Consider the following 20,699-nt stretch of genomic DNA (forward strand, 5'->3'; position numbering starts at 1 on the left):
CTGGAAATGTTGGGGAAACTGCAAACTGGATTAAGCTGCTGCTACCAGCAGGAACTGATACTGCCATAGCACCTTCTTTTGGCAAAGACTACCAGGGAGCTAGCAGGCAGAGCATAAATGTGGTTTACAAAATTTGAGCCCCAACATCACAGAGCATAACACAGTGTGGCCTGAGTCTCAGAGACTATTAATAACCAGCACAGCATACCAATTTGGCTACTAAGTATTCATATATATCCTTCCACATGTATCTTCACTTCTATACACCAACAAAACTAGCTCTTTGTATTTTAATATTATTAATTTTAATTAATAAGTTGTCACTGTCAGGCGTCTGAGCCCAAAACAAGCCATCGCATCCCCTGTGACCTGCACGTATACACCCAGATGGCCTGAAGTAACTGAAGAATCACAAAAGAAGTGCAAATGCCCTGCCTGGACTTAACCGATGACATTCCACCACAAAAGAAGAGAAAATGGCCGGTCCTTGCCTTAAGCGATGATATTATCTTGTGAAATTCCTTTTCCTGGCTCATCCTGGCTCAAAAAGCTCCCCCACTGAGCACCTTGTGACCCCCACTCCTGCCCGCCAGAGAACAACCCCCCTTTGACTGTAATTTTCCTTTACCTACCCAAATCCTATGAAACGGCCCCACCCTTATCTCCCTTTGCTGACTCTCTTTTCGGACTCAGCCCGCCTGCACCCAGGTGAAATAAACAGCCATGTTGCTCACACAAAGCCTGTTTGGTGGTCTCTTCACAGGGACGCGCATGACAGTCACTATCCTTCATACAAAATCACTCTCACAATCTCCCCAAAATGAGAAGTGACAAAGTCACAATAGTTATTGTATTTGCCTCTATGAAGGCAAAATCAACTATGTTGATTTCTCTTCAAATCAGTCCCATCTGAAAATTTTTACATAAATACTAAGCTGTAAAGTTAACTTCCAAAAATGATTTTATATAAAATAATAAGGGAAGAGAAATAAAAATAAATTAGTCAATATATGCATACAGTTTATACATAATACATACATACATACATACATACAAAAAAGGAAGACACTGTCTCATTAATACATATATATACACCATATGGTTTTGGATTATAGTTAATATCTAAAACATCCTTCTTCAACTAATTCATATATCCTTGACCCATTTTGTGTTACCTGGTAGGGAGACGCACAGCTTTATTCCCGAACGGTCTGAATCCTTAAAAATCTTGCCTATTTCCTGTTTGATGTAGTTTTCTATTAATCTTCACTATTCAGCATAGAAATACAAAGAGGTTCCCCAGGGAATTTCCCAAGTGCAAGCATAGTCCTCTCTGACCCCACTGTGGGACAGCAACTTAATTTCTTTGGAGATCTGGATCAATCACTCCAGCCTGTAGAGTAGCCTTTCCTGATTGTTGGTTCAGTGGCATAAGAACTTCCAAAAAGCTAATAGCAGGTGGCAGTCTCAACTTCCAATTCAGTGGAATCATTATATCCCCAATTAAAGCATTCCTCCTCTGGTAAGTAAAACCTCTAAGCCAGCAGTGCTCAAAGTTACCAGAACAAGAACCAAAATTCTGTAAGTGAGTTATTGAGAAGCCACTTCCACTTTGATTTCTTGGTTCTTAAAAACAGAATTTAAGTGTTGTCTCCTAACTCATGTCACAGTGGATCTTCAGCAATCTATCCATTGTTCATTAAGTCCAGCTGCTTCTGGGTGACGCGGCATATGGTAAGTCAAATTAATTCCATGGTATGGAGTCACTTCTACTTTGATTTCTAGTTTTAGATCCTTGAGGAATCGCTACACTGTCTTCCACAATGGTTGAACTAATTTACACTCCCACCAACAATGTAAAAGTGTTCCTATTTCTCTACATTCTCTCCAGCATCTGTTGTTTCCTGACTTTTTAATGATCGCCATTCTAACCAGTATGAGATGATATCTCATTATGGTTTTGATATGCATTTCTCTGATGACCAGTGATGATGAGATTTTTCATATATTTGTTGGCTGCATAAATGTCTTTTTTTGAGAAGGGTCTGTTCATATCCTTTGCCCACTTTTTGATGGGGTTGTTTTTTTCTTGTAAATTTGTTTAAGTTCTTTGTAGATTCTGGATATTTAGCCCTTTGTCAGATGAATAGATTCCTCAAGGATCTAGAACTGGAAATACTGTTTGACCCAGCAATCCCATTACTGGGTATGTACCCAATGGATTATAAATCATTCTTCTATAAAGACACATGCACACATATGTCTATTGTGGCACTGTTCACAACAGCAAAGACTTGGAAGCAACCCAAATGCTCATCAACGATAGACTGGATAAAGATAAATGTGGCACATAGACACCATGGAATACTATGCAGCCATAAAAAAGGATGAGTTCATGTCCTTTGCAGGGACATGGATGAAGCTGGAAACCATCATTCTCAGCAAACTAACACAAAAACAGAAAACCAAACACAACATGTTCTCACTCATAAGTGGGAGTTGAACAATGAGAACACAAGGACATGGGAGAAGGGCATCACACACTGGGGCCTCGTGGGAGGTGGGGGGCTGGGGGAGGGATAGCATTAGGAGAAATACCTAATGGAGATGAAGGGGTTGATGAGTGCAGCAAACCACCAGGGCACATGTATACCTATGTAACAAATCTGCATATTCTGCACATGTACTCCAGAACTTAAAGTATATATATATGTGTATGTGTGTGTGTGTATATATATGTGTGTGTGTATATATATATATGAGCCCCTTGGGAAAATTGGCCTCATGCCTTGTGTACACAGTCCCTGAACGGGGTTCCTGACCTGTGGTAAATAAACAATTTCACTTTCCGACAGGCCCAGGAGCCCAAAGTTATCTTGGGACCTCAAGAGGAGAGGAATTTATCCAACTCACAGGTATTTGATAATACAAATCCATGGCGGGGCTCAGCTTTAAAAAAGTATTATCTGAGGATCCTTCTATGGAACAAAGTTCCATCAAAGCCAATTTAAAACACCTATGTAAAAAATAATTATTTTTGCTGCACTTTATATAAATAATGTAGCCAAGTATAATACAACAAAACAAAACAAAACCCAACAAAATTTAGGAGTTGTTTCCCAACTCATGTCACAACTGGATCTTCAGCAGTCTAACCATTGTTCAGTCAGTTCAGCTGCCTTTGGGTGATTTCGTATAGGGTGAGTCAAATGAATTCCACGGTATAAGCCCATTTCTGTGCTTCATTTGCTGTGAATTGAGTTTCTTATTAAGAATCATTGTCATTAGAATATCATGATGGTACATAAGACATTTCACAGGTCCACACATGATAATGCGAGAATAAATATTATGGTAAATCCATACTCAGAGCGTATGTCTATTTCAGTAAGGAAAGATCATTTACTACTCCTTGATAGAGGCTATCCTATGTAGTCAACTTGTCACCAGGTGGATGGTTTGTTCCCTCCAAGTGTTCCTCTCCTACCTTGGCAGGTTAGGCACTCAACAGTAACAATATCCAGGTAAGGCGTGTGAGAAGATAAATCAAAATGCTCCTGACCATTGGATCCCAAGAAAACTTCACTGAAGTGATAGGTTCTGATTTTTTTTTTTTTTTTTTTTTGATGGAGGCTCACTCTGTCGCCAGGCTGGACTGCAGTGGCATGATCTCGGCTCACTGCAACCTCCTCCTCCTGGGTTCAAGTGATTCTCCTGCCTCAACCTCCCGAGTAGCTGGAACTACGGGTGCATGCCACCATGCCCAGCTAATTTTTGTATTTTTAGTAGAGATGGGGTTTCACCATGGTGGTTTACTATTCTGTTACTAATGGGAAGTTCTTGAGGCTTATACTTGCCTCCTCCTACAATAATAACTCTCATTTCATGGATCAGATAGCAAATGTGAAGATTCTGCCACTGTCTGAATGTGTCTACTCCAATTATATATTCAAGAGCTTGGGGGAATAACCACAGGGTGGGTAATCTGATTTACTTGTCACAAACATAGGTGAAAAATCCACTATCATCTTACTTCCATAAGCCCACACTTAAGCTTGTGAACCAGTGTAATAATGTGGGTTCTCACAAATTAACATCAATTCAGAGCTAGTGTCTAATATCCCCCAAAAGATCTGGCTATTTCCTTTTCCCTATGCTGTCCCCACGGTAAATGGCTATAGATCCATTTGGAGAAGGTTTGGGATATGGTTTACAAATATATTTGTGGCAGTGCCCTGGGGTGTTTCATCAAGGGGATCTATCCTCTCCTTCAATCACAGAGCTCTAGGTCTATGAACTTTTTAGGTGTTTAGAACTGGGTTTGAGGAGCCATGAATTTCCATTTTAGTGATTCAAGTCAAGTTTCTATCAAATCTAGAGTCTTGTTGTTTAGCTCAAGTATCATTTTAGTAATCTACCCGTCTATTTCATTCCTAAGGACACTGTGATGAATTAGCTGCCATCAAAAATCGTTGAGGACCAAAACACTGTGATAATCACTTTGTCCTTATTTCCAACTAAAGTACTTACTCTCATCTCTTGTAGTTAAGGGCTGACAGTTGGCCTCAGGTACTCAGGGATGCCATCATACTGACTGATATCAGGGCAGTCATCTCAGTGTTGTAAGTTTCCACTGTCATACCTGGCCTACATAAGACAACCATCACAGAACTTTACAAGGGCACTGGTTGTAGTAGATTGAATAGATGGCCACAATTCTTTACTCCTCCCTGTATCCATGCCCCTTTGCTCTGTGGCAAATAACCTCCTATCAAGAGGTGGAATATATTTCGCCATACCTTGAATCTAGTCTAGCCTTGTAACATGCTTTGACCAATAGAATGTGATAGAGTGACATTGTACTAGTTTTGAGCCCATGCCTCAAGAGCCTTGCACACTTTCACTTTCTCTTTTGGAACCTTATTCACAGTCATATAAATAACCCTAAGCTAGCCTGCTGGAAGATGAGAAAACAATGTGGAATAGAGATGAGCCATTTAAACTGAGTTCTTTCAAGACCAGCCAGCCCTCAGATGACCTGCTGGCTGATGTCATAAGCATGAGTGAGTCTTGTCAAAGTAAGCTGAGCCTGGTGCAGGACAGCAGAACCAGTAGGTCAATCTGTAAACTTGTGATTTAAATAAATTTTTTTTAATCTTCCAAGTTTGAGGATGGTTTGTTAATGTAGCACTAGGCGACTAATACAGTGGTGCTCTTCTCACTAATATATTTCTCAAAACCTTAGTGAAAGGAATATTTTCTGGGTCATCATGGGGGATACAGTGTGTGTGTATGTGTGTGTGTCTGTGTGTGGTGGCTGTGAAAATCACATATGATTGATTCACTCCATCATTCCTATCTCCCTAAGCTTTTATGTTCCTTCCTCTATATTATGTCATGAAAGTTCTAACATCTCAACTGATTTAAATGTAGTCCAAATTTTAGCCAACTAGCCAATGAAGCTGTTAGAGTTACTTCCTTCTGTACAAGCTAATGCACTAAATCCATAATCTCTAATAAGTGTACCTATATTAACAACTTTATCAATAATAATTGTTGAACATTTAAAAATAACTAAAACAGTGTAATCATATTGTTTATAACACAAAGGACAAATGCTTGAGAAGATGGATAGCCCATTTACCCTGTTGTGATTATTACACATTGCATGCCTGTATCAAGATATCTCATGCACCCCATAAATATATATACCAACTATGTACCCACAAAAATTAAAATTAACAATAAAAAATAAATCCTATAACTAAAAATGCAATTAATAAAATAAAAATGCAATAGAGAGAATCAACAGCTGAACTGATCAAACAGAAGAAAGAATGTGAATTTGAAGAAAGATTATTCAAAAATATGTAGTCAGAATGGCTATTAATAAAAAGTCAAAAAAAACAGCAGATGCTAGTAAGGCTGCAGAGAAAAGGGAATGCTTATACACCATTGATGGGAATGTAAATTAGTCCAGCTCTGTGGAAAGCAGTCTAGAGACTTCTCAAAAAACTTAAAAAAACAGAGCTACCATTTGATCCAGCAATTCCATTACTGGGTATATATATCCAGAGGAAAATAAATAATAAACCGAAAAGACACATGCACTCATATGTTCATCATAGCACTATTCACAATAGCCAAGACGTGGAATCAACCCAGCTGCCCATCAATGGCAAATTGGATAAAGAAAATACAGTACATATACTACATGGAATACTATGCAGCCATATTGAAGAATGAAATCATGTCCTTTGGAGAAATATGGATACAGTTGGAGGCCACAATCCTAAGCAAATTAACACAGAAACAGAAATCCAAATACAGCATATTCTCATTTAAAAGTGGGAGACAAACACTGAGCACACATGGACATAAATATGAGAGCAATAGACCCTGTGGACTACTAGAGTGGGGAGAGAAGGAGGAGTGAGGGTTGAAAAGCTACCTACTGGGTACTGTGCTCACTACCTAGGTGACAGGATCTGTACCCCAAGTCTCAGCATCACACAAATCTCCATATGACAAGCCTGCACGTGTACCCCCATATCTAAAATAAAAGTTGAAATTTAAAAAATACACTCAAAGGAGAAAAAACAAAAAGAATAAAAAGGAATAAAGAAAGCTTCTGAGATTTATGGGATAGCATCAAAAGAGCAAACGTTCAGATTATAGGGGTTCATGAAGGGGAAGAGAAAAAGAAAGGGAAAGGGATTGAAGCTTATTCAAAGAAATAATAGAAAAATTTCCAAATCTGGAGAAAGATATAAATCTCCAGGTACAGGAAGGTCAAAAGTCTCCAATCAGATTCAATCCAAATAAGAATATTATGATGAAACTATCAAAAATCAAAGACAAAAAATGATCCTGAAATCAGCAGCAAGAGAAATAAAGCAAATACTATATAAGGGAGTTCCAATATGCCTAGCAGTGAACTTTTCAGAATAAACTTTGTAGGCCAGCATAGAATGGGATGATATATTCAAAGTGCTGAAAAGAAAAAAAAAAAAAAAAACCCACTGTCAACCAAGAATACTATACCAGCAAAACTATCCTTCAGAAATGAAGGAAAGATAAAGACTTTCTCAGACAAACAAAAGCTGAGGGAGTTTAGCACCATCAGACTTGTCATAGAAGAAATGTTAAAGGGAGTTATTCAAGCTGCAAAAGAAAGAACTCTAATGAGTAACATGAAAACATTTGAAAGTATAAAACTGTAGTAAAATTGAGGACATAGTCAAATTCAGAATAATACGGTAATGGTGGCATGTAAATCACTTATATGTTTAGTATGAAGATTAAAAGACAAAATTATCAAATATAATAATAACTATGATAACTTGTTAAGGGATACGCAATATTAAAATATGCAAATGGTGACATCAAAAATTCAAAATGTGGGAGTATAGAATGGGGTACAATTCTAGGTTTTTTTTTTCTTTTGGCTATCAAAGTTAAGTTGCTGTCAGCTTAAAACAACCTGTTATAACTATATGATGTTTTCTGTAAGCCTAACAGAATGAAACTATGAAACTACTAGAAGAAAACATATGGGAAAAGCTACACAGTGGCCTCAAAAGTGCAGGCAACAAAAGTGAAAATAAACAAATGGGATTACATCAAACTAAAAAGGTTCTGTACAGCAAAGGAAATAAGCAGAGTGAAGAGAATGAGAGAAAGTATTTGCAAACTATGTATCTAATAAGGGAGTAAGGAACTCACACAAGTCGATAGCAAGAGAACAAATAACCTGATTTAAAAATGGGCAAAACATCAGAGAAATGCAAATCAAAACCATCTCACAACAGTTAGAATGGCAATCATTAAAAAGTCAGGAAACAACAGGTGCCGGAGAGGATGTGGAGAAATAGGAACACTTTTACATTGTTGGTGGGATTGTAAACTAGTTCAACCATTGTGTAAGACAGTGTGGGGATTCATCAAGGATCTAGAACTAGAAATACCATTTGACCCAGTGATCCCATTATTGGGTATATACCCAAAGGATTATAAATCATGCTACTACAAAGACACATGCACACGTATGTTTATTGCGGCACTATCTACAACAGCAAAGACTTGCAACCAACCAAATGTCCATCAATGATAGACTGGATTAAGAAAATGTGGCACATATACACCACAGAGTACTATGCAGCCATAAAAAAGGATGAGTTCATGTCCTCTTTAGGGAAATGGATGAAGCTGGAAACCATCATTCCGAGCAAACTATCACAAGGACAGAAAACCAAACACTGCATGTTCCCACTCATAGATGGGAATTGAACAATGAGAACACTTGGACACAGGGTGGGGGAACATCACACACCAGCACCTGTCATGGGGTGGGGTGGGGGATAGCATTAGGAGGAATAACTAATGTAAATGATGAGTTAATGGGTGCGGCACACCAACATGGCACATGTATACATATGTAACAAACCTGCATGTTGTGCACATGTACCCTAGAACTTAAAGAATAATAAAAAACTACAAGAACAACAACAAAAAACAAATAAAAGACAAAAAAATGGGCAAAAGACCTGAATCAACGTTTCTCAAAAAAAGACATACAAATGGTCAACAAGTATATGAAAAAATACTCAACATCATTACCATCAGGGAAATGCAAAGCAAAACCACAATAAGATATTGCCTCATTCCAATTAGGATGGCTATTACCAAAAAGACAAAAGATAACAAGTGTTGGTGAGGATGTGGAAAAAAGGAAACCTCTGCACACTGTTGGTGGAAAGGTAAATTATTATACTAACTATGGAAAATAACATGGAGGTTCCTCAAAAAATTTTAAAAAGCTTTGCCAGCATCTGTTGTCTCTTGACCCTTTAATAATCAACATTCTGACTGGAGTGGGATAGTATTTCATTGTGGTTTTGGTTTGCATTTCTCTAATGATCAATGATGTTGAGATTTTTTTCATATGTTTGTTGGCCACATAAATATCTTCTTTTGAGAAGTGTCTCTTCATTTCCTTTGACCACTTTTTGATTTTTTTTCTTGTAAATTTGTTTAAGTTCCTTGTAAATTCTGGATATTAGACCTTTGTCAGATGGGTAGATTGCAAAAGTTTTCTCCCATTCTGTAGGTTGCCTGTTTGCTCTGAAGATAGTTTCTTTTCCTGTGCAGAAGCTCTTTAGTTTAATTAGATCCCATTTGTCAATTTTTGCTTTTGTTGCAATTGCTTGGAGAAATAGGAACACTTTTACACTGTTGGTGGGAATGTTAATTAGTTCAACTATTGTGGAAGACAGTGTGGCAATTCCCCAAAGAGCCAGAACCAGAAATACCATTTGACCCAGTAATCCCATTACTGGGTATATACCCAAAGGAATATAAATCATTCTATTATAAACATACATGCACATGTATGTTCATTGCAGCACTATTCACAATAGCAAACACATAGAAACAACCCAAATGCCCATCAATGATAGACTGGATAAAGAAAATGTGGTACATATACACCATGGAATACTATGCATCCATAAAAAAGAATGAGATCATGTCCTTTGCAGGGACATGGATGAAGCTGGAAGTCATCATCTTCAGCCAACTAATACAGGAACAGAAAATCAAACACTGCATGTTCTCACTTGTAAGTGGGAGCTGAACAATGAGAACACATGGACACAGGGAAGGGAACAACACATAATGGGCCGTTGAGGGGAGGGAGGGAGAGCATCAGGATAAATAGCTAATGCATGTGGGGCTTAGTACCTAGATGATGGGTTGATAAGTGCAGCAAACCACCATGGCACATGTTTATCTATGTAACAAACCTTCACGTTCTGCACATGTATCTCAGAACTTAAAATTAAATTAAATTTAAAAATTTTAAAAAGAACTAGCATATGATCCAGCAATCCCACTATTGGGTATACATCCAAAGAAAACGTAATCAGTGTGTCAAAGAGGTATCTGCATACCCATGTTTATCGCAGCACTATTCACAATAGCCAAGATATGGAATAAAACTAAGTGTCCATCAATGAGTGAAATATTATTCCAGTACCACTTTGGAATATTATTTAGCCATAAAAAATACATATAATTTTATCTGTCAATTTAACAAAAGAAAGATATACCAGCTCTGGCTTCAGATGAAGGAGCTTTGGGGTAGAATGATTTGAAACCTTTGCTCCCTATCAAATTCTAATGCTTTCTCAGGTCATATTGAGTTGAGATAATTGAACTGAGGGGACACTTACTTACGTGGTAATTTTTGGCTAAAAAACAGGACACTGAAAACATGCCGACAATATGAAAGAATGAATTTACATCTCATCATATACAAAAATTAACTAAAAACATATCAAATATAAAAATGTAAGAGCTAAAATATAAAACTCATAGAAGAAACACAGATGTAACTCCTTATGACTATAGCTTGGGCAGTAGTTTCTTAGATATAACATCAAAAGCACAAGAAACAAAAGGTGAAAATAGATAAACTCAACAACAAAATTAAAAACTACTATGCTTCAAAAGACACCATCAGGACAGTGAAAAGACTACTCACAGATGGTAAAATATTCTGCAAATCATATATTTGACAGAATCTTGTATCTAGAGTATGTAAAGTGCTCTTACAACTCAACAATAAAATGAAGAATAAGCCAATTTTAAAATGGGCTAAGGATTTGCATAGGTATTCCTCCAAATAACATATACAAATGGACAATAAGCAAATAAAAAGATGCTCAACATCATTAGTCCCTAGAGAAATAAAAATCCAAACCATAATGTGATACCACTTCACCTCCTCTAGGATAGTAAATAATAATAAGGAAATCAACTAAAATGAGACTTGGAGAGGATATGGATAAATTGGAGACCTCATACATTGCCAGTAAGAATGTAAAATTGTGTAGCCATTGTGGAAAATAGTCTGGCAGTTCCTCAATTGGTTAAACATAGAATTACCATATAATCCAGCAATTCCATTCCAGAAAAATGAGAATGTATTTACACAAAATATCTTGTATATGAATGTTCATAGTAGAATTACTCACAAAAGCCAAAAGTAGAAACAACACAAATGTATATCAACCAATAAAAAGATAAACAAAATGTGGTTTATCCATATGATGAAATACTCTTCAGCCATGAAAAGAAATGAAGTGAAACATGAATTGACCTTGAAAACATTATGCTCAGTGAAATAATACAGTTACAAAGGACCACATTGTATTATTTGATTTATATAAAATGTCTGGAATAATAGAAAATGAATTAGTGGTTGCCAGTGGTAGGGGGTGATGTTGGGGTGTCATGGCTAAGGGATGCAGTGTTTGTTTTTGGGGTAATGAAAATGTTCTAAACTTGATTGTGATGGTGGATACACAACTCTGTGGATATACTGGATTTACTGAAAGTGAATTATATCTCAACAAAGTTGTTTAAAAACATTCTCACAGGCAAAACTGACTGTGGGAAACAAAAAAAAACCTTCGACAAATAAATAACAAGAAAAAAAAGTAAGGAAGGAGAGGAAATATCTATTCAAACTAAGTTAAAAAACATAATGCCCAATTGGGATACTGATATCTACATATTTGATATCAGGGGAAAATTGTTGTAATAATTGCACGTGGTTATGTTGAATAAAACAGTTTTTATCTTTTATAGGTACATACTAACTAAACATTTACAGATGAGGGGCTTGCTTCAAAATAATCTGGATATTTGCCATGAATTGAATAGTTGAAGCTGAATGATAGGTATATGGGGGATCATATCATTCTCTCTAGTACAGGTTTAGAATTTTCCATTTTAATTAGCTTGATTGAATCTTTCTACAATGCATACATAAGTAAAAGCATCACATTGTACTTCATAAATATACACAATTATTTGTCAATTAAAATTTTTAAAAAATTTGATCAAAAAAATGTTTTAAAAAGATGCCTCAAAGCTGTGAAATGTGGAATAAAGTGAATAGCTCCTTTTATTTTCCTGTTTCCTTTTATAGTTTAGGGACTTAAATAAATTGACTCAACTACTCTGTGTTTCATTTTTGCATTGCATCACATTGTATTAAGAGAAGAAATTTACTTTTGTACTAGAATGTAACTTTCTTGCCAGTAGCCATTTCTATCTGTTATTCCCTGTTCTATTCTCAGAATAGGCATATAATAGGTGTTTAATAAACATTTGTTGAATGAACAAAACAAAAAGGAAGAAATACTCTGCTTAGTCTATTAAGTTCATTATCCTTGACTATTAAATTACTGTCAATGCACAATTTAAATTGTCTACTTCATTAAAATGTATTTGATATTATATACTGTTATCAGGCCTGCTAAATAACATATGAAACTAATCAGTAAAAATACTACATTATGAAATCTCTTGCCAGAGGCAAACTGATCATTTTAAAAGGGATTTTGTAGTGTTGCTATAGCCACAAATAGATGTATAGATGATAGATAGATAGATAAATAGATGATTGATAGATAAATAGATGATAGATGTAAATATAGATTATATAGATAGGTAAATAGATATATAGTGTATTTCTGTAACTTCAACCTAAATTTCATACTTTACCAAAAAAAAGTCACTGAAAATGGATAATAGACTTAAATGTAAACCACAAAACTACAAAACTTTTTTAAAAACATGATAAAAATCTTCGGAATCTTTGGAGACTTTATTACTGACTCAATCTTGCTACTCATTATTGGTCTGTTCATGTTTTCCATTTCTTCCCAATGAAGAAAAGCACAGGACTGGATGAATTCACTGACAAATTCTACCAGAAGAACTAACACCAATTCTCCTGAAACTATTCTAAAAAATGGAAGAGGAGAGAACTCCTCCAAGACTTGACATCTAAAGCACAATCCATAAAAAACTTGGTAGATTGGATTCATCAAAATTCAAAACTTTTACTCTGCAGAATATTGTCTTACGAGGATGAAAAGACAAGCAACAGAGTGGGAGAAAATACTTGTAAACCACATATCTAACAAAGAATTAGTATGTTAAATATATAAAGTTCTCAAAACTCAACCATAAAAAATGCTGAACAATCCAAGTAGAAAATGGGCAAAAGACATGAAGAAACCTTTCACCAAAGATTATATACAGATAGAAAATAAGCACATGAAAATATGTTCAATATCATTCATCATTAGAGAAAGGCAAATTAAAATCACAATTAGATATCACCACAGACCTGTCAGAATACCTGACATAAAAAATAGCTAAGATAAAAAATACAATACAAAATGCTGGAAAGGTTGTATGGAAGCTGGATCTCTCATACATTGACAGTGGGAATATAAAATGGTACAGCCACTCTGGAAGACAGTTTTGTAGTTTCTTAAAGTATTAAATATGCAACTAGCATATAACCCAGGAATTGTATTTCTGGGCATTTAGGTCAGAAAAATTAAAACTGGTATTCCCACAAAACCCATGTGTACAGGAATGCTCATAGAAGCTTCACTGACAATAGAAAAATACTGAAAACAGCTCAAATGTTCTTCAGTGGGTTATTGGTTGAACAAACTCTGATACATACCTACCATGAAATACCACTCAACAATAAAAAAGAATCAACTATCGACACACACAACTTAGCTGGATCTAAAGGGAGTTAAGCTGAGTAGAAAAAAGCCACTCCCAAAAGGTTACATATTGCCTAACTCCATTAACATAGCATTCTTGAAATGACAAAGTTATAGAGATGGAGAACATATTAATGGTTGCCAGGTGTTGAGAAGGAGAAAGGGAAGTGAGTGTGGCTATAAAAGTACAACAATGAGAAAGCTTGTGGCAATGGAAATGTTCTATATTTTAATTGTGGTGGTCATTATACAAAGTTACACATATGATAATATTTTGTAGAACTACACACACACATATGCACGTGTAACTGGTAAAATTCAAATATGCTCTGTGGATTTTACCAATGTCGGTTTCCTGGATTGATACTGTACCAGAGTTAGGCAAGATTTTACCATTGGAGGAAATTGTGTAAAGGGTACACAAGGTCCTCCCTGTATTTTTTTGGAAACTTCCTGTGAATTGATAATTATTTCAAAATAGAAGGTTAAAACCAAAGAAATATATGACCATAATATATGTAGGTTTATTACTGGATTCTGAGCTATTTTATTGACTTATTTGTTATTTCTTACTCTAGTACCACACTGTTTTGATAAGTGTAGTTTCATAGTAAGTCTTGAAACCAAGAAGTTCTATAACTCCTCCTCTTTTTAAAGTTTTGCTGGAAACCCTAAGACATATGTTTACTCATCCCAACATCTGCACAGATTATCTTCTCTAATGCCTTGCTCCATAGATTTCAGCTGCTTCCACTACCCTGAGCTCTGATCTTTGCCTCCTTCATTCAATGAGACTGCAAGCTCAGCTTGGAATCTAGCTCTTGATGCTGGGATCAGAAAATAGTCACCAGGCAAAGAGCTGAGGCAGTCTTGGGGCTTAATTTGTGAGTTTCTCTTTTCCTGGGGATCATAATCATGTGCTACTATTGCTCAATATCTTTAAACAGTTTCCTTGCACATTTTATGCAGTTTTATGATTTTTCTAACGGCAGGAGTGCTGGTCTAGTGTCATTCCCAACATAACTTTTTTTCCTGCTTAAATCAGTCAGATTCAGCTTTTGTTGCATGCAACTAAGAACCTTGGCTGATACAAGCCCCTATTTTATGCCATGTCCTATGATAGGTGCTTGACATTTATTATGTGGTTTAATCTTAATTTAGATAAATAATTCCATGTGGAAACCAGAGAAATGGGCAAGAAGCATTTCTAACAGTGAGGACAAGGGTGAGGGGAGGGAGGTTGCTGTGAGAAGCGCATTCTAGATGGAGGAAGAATGTATAAATGCACAAGAGAATCAGCATGCAAGAAATAAAGTATGAAACTTTTGTCATCTTCAAGGGGATTCTTCTGAGACCTTTATAAATTCTCCTAATCCAATAAAACCACTATACATAGAATTTCCTCCATAAATGCAGTAAAGTACAATTGTTTATATAGTAGGATATTATGCGACGGTTTTAACTTTCCCACCCCTATCAACATGGGTACTACTAAAATAACTAACCATCCTAGTTTGCCCTGGACTGTTGTGGTTTTAGCACATTACAGGAGAATTCCTCAGCCCCAGGAAAACTGAGAAAATTATCCTTTGGTATATGTGACATTGCTCACCTAGCTACAGTTGATTGGTTTTGGGTGGCCACCAGACTCAAACTTGGCCAATAAATCCCTCATAGATTTATGAAGATAGGACCATAAAGGTCTATGGCAACCAGGAAGTGCCTCTCAGATCTTTCAAGGGAAAACCTACTATGAGGAGTGGAGTCAGCTAACAGTCTCCAGCTGGAGCACTTTTGGGATATTTTTGCATCATTTGATCCAAGGTCATTCCCTTCCCAGGCATCTGCAGCCAATCTCTGAGCACAAGAATTCTGTCTAACGCAGGATTCCTCTAATTAGCAATCTCTGTTGGGGTGGTTGAGACTTCCATAGAGCTGTACTGTAATCTCCTCTTTATCTTGCCAGCCATTACCCACGATAGATCTCTAGATTTGTAACTCCATCTCGGCATCTGCTTTTCAGAGGACCTGATCTGGCTTAGTGTCTCTCTTCAGTGGTTGAATCTGTAATATGAAAATCTAGGAAGGTGTCCGTAACCATATCTACTGTTACATGGACTTGGGAAACAAAAAGAGCTTGAGAGGAGTGGGGAGGAAAGCAAGGGAGGGAGCGAGGGCGAGAGAGAGAGAGAGAGAGACAGAGAGAGAGACAGAGAGAGAGAGAGAGAGAGAGAGAGAGAGCGCAGATAAATGTGCAGGGAAGAATAGGGGTAAAAGAATGATAGAGTCAATGTCATTGGAATCCTTGTTTTTGACAATTCTTGAGACCTAACTATACCTTGCCTTTTTAAAAGTTTTGATTGTTCCAATCCTTCTTGAGTTCTGTGAAACACCTTATTATCTTCCCATAAATTTCTCTCTTTGGCTTGTTAGTTTCAGGTAGGTTTTGATAACTTTTAACTAGTGAGTAATAACTAATACTTCTTCACTGCAAAATTAATTATATAGGTTACTAAGTTTATGCTGAATCACATTTCTGTTGAGAGTCAGAAATGTTCATATCCCCAGAGTCAGAAATGTTCATAACCCCAGACACAAATTAATATACCCTTCAGCTTTACCAAATTTTTGTCCATGAGTAGGTGAGGAAAATTTTGTATGGTCTAGAAGATTTCTGCAAAGTTTTAGCATTTATTTGTTTCTGTATAGGGTACATAGCAGAATTCTTGTCATAGACCAAAGTTTCAGCCAAATTCAACATTGCACTGTGTCCAGAATATTTATTTTCTGGCTAAAGTCACTACTTTCATTATAAATCTTCCTTATTTTTTAACTCTTTCAAAGATCACTAGTAGTTAGTTCTTTTAAAGACCATCTTTGATAAATCAAAGTTCAAAATCACAATTAACACATAGTTTTAACCACATTTCAAGAACTCAAGGTTATGAATATGATTAGAGATCATTAAAGCTTCACTGAGATGCTGATAAAACCAAGGTATAGATGTTAGTCAAAGATGATGACTCTCAGACATCATTTAATACAGTAGTCTATGCAAGAGATGGTGATAATTTGGCCTAGAGCAAGGGTCTAAAAATTACTGTCCACAGGGCAAATCCTGCCTCTTGCCTGTTTTTGTAAATAAACTTTTATTGGAACATACCTACATTCATTCATTTAGGTATTGTCTGTGACTTCTTTCACTCTATGAAAGCAGAATTTAATACTTGGAGACAGAGACTGTATGTGACTCAAAAAGCCTAAAATATTTACCAGCTGACCCTTCACCAAAAAAAAAAAAAAAAAAAAAAAAAAAAGCCAAACTCTGGTCCTGAATGTTAGCAGTACAGTGAGGGACAAATGCATGAGCAGATTATATTTTGGAAGCAGAACAAGAACAAGTTTGGTGTGTTCTAGGAATAGCTGGTGTGGCGGGAACATAAAAAGACCCAGATACTATTGTTTTTTTCTATTTTGTTTTCTAGCACATTTGTACCTATTGCTTTTATTCAGCTATTCATTCATTCCAAAAATATTAAGAAGTTCCACTCTGTGCCATACACCATGTGACCTGCTACACACACACACACACACAGACACACACACACACAGAGGAAACAGTAAAATATCTGACTTTTATTTTATTACAAGCAAAATTTATATTTTATTAAAAGTAAAATATCCAGGCTCCCTAGAGTCTGGAACCAGATTACCTAGGTTTGATTCTCAGCTCTAAAATTTAACTGCCATGTGATCCTGGTGAAAATTGCTTAACCTATCTGTGCCTCGGTTGCCTTATCCTTAAAGTAGAAATAATATCATCTACCTTAAGTGTTTGATATAAAACACTTAGCCTAGTGTTTAGCATATAGTGCACATTTTATAAATGTTGGTTACTATTATTAAGGAAACTTGCTTCTTTTACTGACTCAAACAAACAGGTGTTGTCTATCAAACTCTTGCCTTTTCTGAGTACTTTGTGTTGATTTCAGCTTACCTTTAGTGAGCTCATTCACTCTAATTGCTACAGTTATGATCTTCCTATTACAGGACATTGGATCATGCTGTTGTTTCTGCCTAAAACTTTTTTCGTTTTCCCATTTGCCTGGCCAACTCCAATTTGTTCTTTAAACATAAGGGCATAAGGGCATGGACTATATCTGGACTTTGTTTATCATTTTACACCCAGAGCTTAGTGCAGTGCCTGGCATACAGTAGGCACTCATTAATGTTTATTGCATGAACGAATACCAGTCAGACTAAATCTAGATTCTCATTGTATTTAATTTTTCCTCTTTATGTTACATTCATACTCTGGATATGTCCTTTTGCTTACACCCTGGTTCCAGAAATTTTTCAACAAATATTTATTAAATATATAGACATTTTAGACTGTGCTTGGAGAACAAATATGAAAAATACAAGTTTTCTACTCTCAAGAAGCTACTTATTCATTAGAGGACAATGACATGCAGAAAGAGAAATTATAATCTAGAATAAGTGGTACTCATGAGGTCTGTAGGAGATCCATTGAGCATACTGGACCCAGGGAAAAGAAGCATACAAACTTATTTGGGAAAGATAGGGAAGGCTTCACAGAGGAGGTACTATCTAAATTGAGTCAAAAATAACGAGTAGCCGTTTTGCAAATAAACAAGTGCGGGGTAAGAGCATTCATGGCAGAAGGAATTCCAGAGCAAAGGTGTGGAGGCTTTTTCCTCTTTTGTTGATCCTGACTTCTACAAACCAATTCCTTTATTGCTTTTTTGACATTAGATTAACACTTTTAATCTCGAATCAATATAATCCTGCACAATTTCCCATTTTTAGTATATATGCATTTTTCGTTCCTAATGGGTATTCCCTTCTAGTGCTCACTGTACATAGCACTGTATCTGGACCCTGGGTTCAAGATGCTCAGCTGAATCGATGGGAGTAACGAGCGGTATATGACGACCATAAAGTCAAGAAAGTGGTGGAAAGGTAGTAGAATTTTAGTTCTAGTAAACCTTGATAAACCACCATAAATAGAAGCACCTATGGCTTCAAATCTGTTTAATAAAGGCGATTGACTGCCCCGGCCCAATCCTTCAGAATGGGAGAGTGACGCCCTAGCACCGGGCGAAGTCCCGGGCGCCAGAGGCACCCACCCCGCACAGCCGGAAGGAGTGGGGCGGGGCCTAGAGGCTCTCCGCTGGGCCCGAGCGGGCTGGGGGAGGGGAGCGTCGGGTCGACGGTTTTGGGGGTGAAAAGGCAAAAGGCGGGTGAAAGGCTGCCTCCCGAGGCTCTCCTTGCTTGGAATTCTGCCCACTCTGCGAAGTTAGGAGTCACGACCTCCAGCACAGGTGGGTTCCGTCCCGTGGGTCAGGGAAGGGGTGTCCCGATGGGTGCTGCGGGTGGGTTTGCCCAGGCGCTGGCTTTCAGGCCTGTCGCAGTGGGCGGCGGAGGCTCTCACCCGGGCTGCTGGGCCCAAGGGCGGTGGTACTCACCTTAACCCTGGCGGAGGAGAAGGCCACTCCTGCCTTGCCGCAGGGCTGTCGTCACGATCTGTGCCAGTTGCGCTACAGAGTCTGCCCGGAGATCAGCGTGAGGCCAGATGGGCCCAGCGCTCAGGAAGAGCTGGAAGAGCTGGAGCAAGCTGGCGTTGGGACTGACGCCCAGTGTACATTGTTTCAATCTCGGTCGAACTTTACAGCCCTGGATCTGTCACTGACTTGGTGTTTAGCTTTCAGCGAGTCCCTGCCCTCTCCCTGCCTCACTTTGTTCGGCAGTAGAGTGGAAGGTGGAACTCAGCTGTCTACAAGATCTTGCAGCACTTTCTTTCGTTCTCATATCAACTAATGTTCTCTGCCCAGATTTTACCCTTTGTCTGCCCCTCTGAAGCAAGGCACTGGGTAAGTTAGGCTAGGAAGTTTTCTTTCTCTTCCGAAAACAATGGAAAAGCCTTTAAATACTCCTGACTGCCCTGGAAACGACATTCAAACCATTAATTGAATGTCAACTCTAAAGAATGTGTTTCTGAATGCCATACTATTAAACATTTTAACCAGATGATTGCCTAAAATGATGTGTGTTGAGTGGACATAGTACACTGCCTAGCAAAAGTCTCATGATAAACAAGTTGGGTGCTTTAACTCAGTCGCTGAAAGAAAAACTTGAGCTCTCATATTTAAGAAACACCTTCGTAATCCACTCCCATGCAGTAGTCTTTTAGTGTTGCTTGTAGCTTGGTTTGCCCTTTCAGGACACACTGTAGTAAAAATTACATACACTTTATTTTACATTAAGTTAACTATAAAGAGAAAGGCCTATAAACATTATGGATCAACATTTTGGTGTCAACTTCTGGTTTCTCCTCATTAAGGAACTGGTGATAATGATAATGGTGACCATATATTATGCAAAATACTATAATTGTCACAACCACCCCAAGACATTAAGTATGGTTATTTATCATAAGGCTTAAAAATCTTATACTTTATCTCATAAACAGTGTGATGAACGGAATGTTCACTGGGGTGGTTGAGTCTGGGGGCTTGTTTAGCGTGCCCCACCTAGTTCTTTATTTCTTGGAAGCTTGGACTGGAACAGATCACTTCCTTGTTTTGGCGTCTGTTTCAGGAACCACCATTTGTTCTGTATTTCTGCTTGTCAACCCTGGGAACAACAGCAAAACCAGCCAAGCAGATCACTTGGTGTTTACAATATTTCTGACAGCTGTGTTTTCTGCCTCCAAGGGGTGGGAGGGGGACCCCTAGATTAATAAACCTCTTTGTTGGGAAGAGTCTCTTCCTGCTTGGAGCAAAACAGAACGCAGATCCATCAGTTGGGCACCACTGTGGTCCCCTTTCTATAACACTAAGCATCCCCCATGCTCATATGGGCTGTACATGCACCTGCCATTGCCCTGTGTAAAGATTTACAGGATAAGAAACCCTTGAAAGAACTCAGCCTGCTCCATACCTGTAGGTTGTAGGGAAGGAGTGACTGATATGTAGGTGAGTATTCTTCTGGATGAGAGAAAGACCTCATGATTCCCCAAATGGTTTGAAAAGTGAGAAGAAAATTGTGCTGGACATCTACTGAGCCAGCCTTAAGGGT

General features: G+C 37.5%; 1 protein-coding gene across 1 annotated transcript in view; it reads right to left on the reverse strand.

Moving 5' to 3' along the window:
- Positions 1-19,170, reverse strand: part of SPRY3 (sprouty homolog 3 (Drosophila)) — a 112,644-nt gene extending 93,474 nt beyond the window's left edge. The window contains exon 1 of the mRNA XM_011982930.1: positions 19,088-19,170. The gene's annotated coding sequence lies outside the window, so the exon portion shown is untranslated. The remainder of the gene's footprint in view (positions 1-19,087) is intronic.
- Between the last annotated feature and the right edge of the window lie 1,529 nt (positions 19,171-20,699).

The sequence above is a fragment of the Mandrillus leucophaeus genome, unplaced genomic scaffold, assembly GCF_000951045.1.
Source record: "Mandrillus leucophaeus isolate KB7577 unplaced genomic scaffold, Mleu.le_1.0 Scaffold2445, whole genome shotgun sequence".
NCBI lineage: Eukaryota > Metazoa > Chordata > Mammalia > Primates > Cercopithecidae > Mandrillus > Mandrillus leucophaeus.